Source organism: Euphorbia lathyris, chromosome 6, assembly GCF_963576675.1.
Source record: "Euphorbia lathyris chromosome 6, ddEupLath1.1, whole genome shotgun sequence".
Classification (NCBI taxonomy): Eukaryota; Viridiplantae; Streptophyta; class Magnoliopsida; order Malpighiales; family Euphorbiaceae; genus Euphorbia; species Euphorbia lathyris.
In genome coordinates, this window is record NC_088915.1 from 74,059,526 (window position 1) to 74,065,525 (window position 6,000).

The window sequence follows — 6,000 nt, forward strand, 5'->3', positions numbered from 1 at the left end:
ACTCCTGGCATGGTCTCAATAGGAAAATCAATCTCCCTATGAGGTGGTAATCCTGGTAGTTCATCTACGAATACATCTGCAAAATCTCTCACCACTAGAATATTCTCCAATTTGCCTCCATCCTCCCTAGTATCCACAACATGAGCTAAATATGCCTCACACCCACTTCTAATCCATCTGATTGCTTGAATTGCAGATATTAAACAAGACGGCACAACCTTTCTCTCCCTAACAAATAACACAGTTGACTCTGAAGTAAAATGTAACACAACTTCCTTTGAACAACAATCAACTTTAGCTTCATATTTACACAGCCAATCCATCCCCAAAATAATATCAAATTCTCTAAACCCCATAACTACTAAATCTATAGGGAACTCACTTCCCCTCACTTTTATAGGACAATCTCTCAGAACCTGATTTACAATAACATTATTCCCCACTGGTAGGATAACTCCCACATCATATCCTAATGGTTCTACCTTCCCATTTATTTTCAATATAAACTCAGGTGTTATGTATGAATGAGTGGATCCAGGGTCAATCAAAACAAAAGCTAAGGTATCAAGGATAGAAATTGTACCGGATATAACCTCTGGTGCTATTTGAGCTTCACCCCTCGTCATATTGAAGGCTCTATTTCGTGGTAAATTTTGTGTTTGTCCACCCATATGAGCATCATGTCTACCCCCTCCTCGACCTCTGCCTCTGCCTCTATCCACTCCAGCTACACCACCTCCTATATTAGACTGAGGTTGAACTCTCTCTCCTCTATCAACTAATAAGGGACAATTGTTACGATAATGGCCTGTTTCTCCACACTCAAAACATGTGCCCTTCTTAAATGAACCATAACACTCTCCTGTGTGAGATCGGCCACATCTACCACAAACCAGGGAAGGTCCCCAACACTCACCTCTATGTACCCGTCCACATGTATGACAAGCTGGAAAAGATGTTGTTCTCGCTCCTCCTCTATACCCACTATTAAACCGACCACCTGAAAATCTGTTACTACCCACAGATGGAGCACTACTCAAAACATCTCCAAATCCGCCCCGTGATCTAGTCCCACCATGATGGATACTACTACTACCTCTAAATTGTTGAGAATAGCCTCTAGAAGAAACTGAGAATCCACCTCTCTTTGTTGGCCTGCTAGACTGACCCTCTGTATCAAATCTAGCCCTTTTGGTTACAAAAAGTTGTTCTCTATCTTTCACAATTTCCTCAGCTCTGAGTGCAGATTCTACTAACAATCTAAAGCTCGTTTCATGTGCATGAATCCCCATTCTAACATCTGGGTGTAGACCATGTTCAAACCTACGACATTTTGCTTCTTCTGTAGCCACATTTGCAGGTGCATATTTGGCTAAGGTGTTAAACTTAAGCTCGTATTCAGCCACAGACATATCCTCCTGCATAAGGGTTAAAAACTCTGTTTGTTTCCTATCTTTGTATATCATTGACATGTACTTATTAGTGAACAACTTCTTGAAAATATCCCATGTTATTTCAGTTCTAATTCTTGTCCTTTTTATAGATCTCCACCATTCTAAAGCTTCACCAGTGAAAAGATTAGAAACATATTTGACCATTGAGTCCAGACGACACTCTGTGTTCTCAAGTACATCTTCAATCTTGGCCCACCATTTATCAGCTATATCAGGATCTGTGCTACCCTCAAACTTTGTTGCACCCATCTTTTTAAGCCTTTCAAAAATTTTATCAAAGATTGGCGCATCTCGACGAGCTTGAACACGTGGTTGAGGCTGACCTTGAGCTAAATAGATTCCCATCATTTCTTCAAACTGGTTGTAACCCTGCGGATAACCTGCATGTCCTGAAGCTCCTATATGTTCTGAGCCCCCAGACTCATGAACATGACCAACCGAACCATGACTAGACACATTACCGGATTGTCCATTCTCACCATCAGACTCCATAACCCTACATGAAACATGACCATGTCAACATGCTTTAGCATAAGAAAATATGATTATGTGGTCTTAACCTAGGAATCCAAAACAAGTCATACACAACCAAATCCCTAGGAAAGTAGACCCGCTCTGATACCACTAAATGTAACCCCCTCACTTGGATCACATGATATGTAACCCCCTCACTTGGATCACATGATATCTCACACAATATCAGTTATAGACATGCTTTCAATACTCAATCATATAAACTTCAATCTCATATAAACTTTACAGATTATACATAAGAGAAAGCATTTACAATACACGTTTAAGTCATTATCCTGCATAGAGGATTTACAAAACAAAAGTACATCACAAGACTCCAAAATGCCTAGATGAGAATGGACTGACACTGCTGGTGCGACCTTAAGCAAGAAGAACTCCACCTAACCTGTAAAATCTGTTGGCAAGGGGTGAGCTGCCTACTCATTAAACATATTACGCATATATGTATATACAAAAGTAATGTAAAGAGCACAAATCAAAATATATCATCAGTACCAAGTTAGAATTTATTCACCTGTTTCATTTATTATAGTAATACTTATTTTAGAAAGGCCTTGCCGTACTTAGACAATATATATATAAAATGGTCCTTGGGTCCAATCTGTATTCCGGCTCACTAAATTCGGAATACAATCATCTGTGCTACGGAGGAGTTACACTCAACTCACGTACTCATATATCTCAACACATGTGCTTCCGGCTCACAATATTCGGATAGCACTCTCAACTTGGACCATTTCACATATCCATCTAAGCAAGCTCATATTCATTTATAATCCAACCATTATCCAGTTCCAGTATGTGCACAAGGCTCAACATGCCGTATTTACTCATAACACTGCAACATACTCAATCATATCACTTTCTTATCAATCATAGCGGATCACAAACACTCAAACATGATTCACATCATTCACATAAGATTCAACCACATCTCACACTCAACAAGTCACAAGGCACAATACATTCATACACATATATAAGCAATATGCTTACCGTCGCACTTGGTTCGATCTATTCAACACGATCGGGTGTGCGTTCAATTGCACCTTGCCCTCCTAATGTCACATAACATTGATCCAATTAGCCTTAAAATAAACTTAATGAAAATATAAACTAAGGATGCTATATGATTTACAAGACACTAATGCCACAAAGTTCATGCAATCTAATCCTTTTGTCTTAGATCATCACATGACCTACTTGCACACATTCTGTCATAACTTTCTCTATATGAATCCAAATTCCCTGATTCTTGAACCTACTGAAACTAGACATATATGGGTAGAACATATCCAAAATTCACATTAATATCACCTCTGCACAATATATGGAATGCAAAATGATTCTGTCCTGTTTCCAGCCAAGAAACAGACTACCCAGCTTTGCCTCTACCATAATGCACTCAACCTAGCTCACACTAAGTACAATGGATTGCCAAATCCTTTTACAGACATATACTTCAAGTAGTTAGGAACACTTTTGTATAAAGAAACGTTCTCCAATTCGGACTCTAAGATCCTCAAAATGCTACATCAACATGGCTGCCTCACATGACATTCAATTTCGAGGCAGTCATGATCCATCTAGGTTTTCTTCCTCTATATATGGAATTAAAGTCCCATATTTTACAGAGGGTTTCATAACACATATAGGAATATAGTTTATTCTTTATGTATCTTCAAATTCGAACAATATCAATATGAAAAACATGCTCCAAAATGACGGAAAGCAGTACCCTAGATTTCTGTTTAGGGCACTTGATACATATCTTTCATTTGGACAGCCTATAACCACTTCAAACAACACCAAAACTCAACAAACTCAATAATAACTCATCCACAACAACTCCTATCATCATACCTAGGTATTTCATAATCTCAAACTCATAGAAAACAAGCTAAAACAACATACTAACCTTCAAGTTGTGTCTATCACCTAGTATGCTTCCTAACTTAACTTGTTTGGCTTGACAATGGAAGAAATTGGAAGAGTTTTCTGTGGAGGATGTTAGGGTATGAAAAGGGAAAGTTTGCTGAAGCTTTGATCGAAATTGTGGCTGGAAAGCATAAAGAATGAGTTGTGTACATCCATTTGAAATGAAGAGGTGCATTTTGTCTCAATCTTGGGTGACATCATGCTTAAGTGAGGTGCTTGTTCACAAAACTCATTTCCAGCCCTCCACAAGTCTAATTTAATCAATTAAGGACATGTTCATTCATTCATTTAAGTCCTAACTCAATTAACCAATCGTTACATCTTAATGACACACTAATCGTCTACTAATCGCATGATAATCGCATTATGCATACGAAACTTCCGATGCCAATGAGATGTTCAATCATGAAAACATATATGAATGTGGGAAGATGTATATGTTAGGGTTTAGGGATGTTACAAATTGATAGTGTGACAATATCTCGTATAATCACAAATAAAGGTGATAAAATAATAGGTGTCATGTCTAGCCCTCACATTCATCGGACCACAAGCATCAGAATGGATTATTTGCAAAGGATATTCACTCTAGTGGATTTTCCAAACGGTTTTCTAAACATTTTTCGTTTAAGGCATGAGTGACAGGGAGGTAATTCTACTTTAGTTAAATTACCTAATAAACCTTCTTTAGCAAGTCGATCCATACAATCTTGTTTCTATATGGTTTAGTTCAGCATGCCATAATAAAACATCATTATCACATATAGAAGAAGTAGTATTCAAGGAAAAATTATTGTTTCCATTATTTTCTAAATCAATGTTCAAAATAATCAAACCATATAAAACAAAACCAGAATCAAAGTATGTATCTTCTAAATACACTTATAAACTATTATCCTCAAAATATAAATTATACCCTAATTTAAATAAGACAATAACAAAAATTAAATTTCTTCGAATTTCAGGAACAAGCACGACATCATGTAGGAGAATAGTCTAACCACCTCGTAGGTATAGTTTATAGGCTCTGATCCCTTTAACTTCCACTCTAAATCATTGCCTACATAAATCCACTTTGATCCTCTTGGGACCCATTGAAATTCGACGAAGGTGTCGCGGTCTTTAGTCACACAGTCTGTTGCACCTGAATAAAAAATCCACATATGACAAAATTCAGTTAAAAAAGTAGCAGTAGATACACATATTTCACTCATCTTTGAGTTGTTATAATTTACATTTGGGACTGTGTAATCTTTTGCATAATACCCTTTATATTGGCAATTGTAAGTTGTAACACTTTACTTTAGTGATGTCTATCTTTTTTTCTGTTCTTACACTTATTGTTCCTTTTTCTATTCAGACTTATGAGTCTCTTTGTCTTTCCTTTTCCCTTTTCTACAAAATTGTCTTCGTTTCTTTCTTTGGGTATTGGACTAATTTCCAGTAGAGGGTGAACCAACAAAGTTTGTTTCAACATTTATATTAGACATTGTCAAACGATCCTCCTCTAGTTCAAAGGTGTTTTCTAGATTCTTCAAAAATCTTACCAGTTGTAAAGTGAGTTAGGTGCATTTTCATATACTCCCAACTGTTAGGCAAAGATGGGATAACAACTTGAAGTTGTTGCTCATCTGTCATCTCATGACCCACTACAGTAAGTTGGATAATCATGTTAGCCATCTATCTAAGATGTTTTTCATAGTATGATCATGACAATTCTTAAAATTATCAAATTGAATGGTCAGAGACCGAAGCTTTGTCATGGAGATTCTTCTGAAAGCAACCTCCAAAGATTTCCATATGTCCGTATTAGCCTAATCTTCACAAAATGCATAGTCAGGTCATCATCTATAACACTAAGTATGATGAGACGGGCAGTGGAATTCTTCTTTTTTCCGTGTCCAATAAACATCTTTGTCATGTACTGAGCAGTTGCTTTGACTTCAGGTTCAGCCACGACTGTCTCTAAAGGTTTGAGGACTTCTTGTTCCTCTAAAACATATAGGATCTCAATACCCCAGGTTCAACAACATTGATTTTGATGTAGTTGGCATTGTAATAAATCTGCATTATA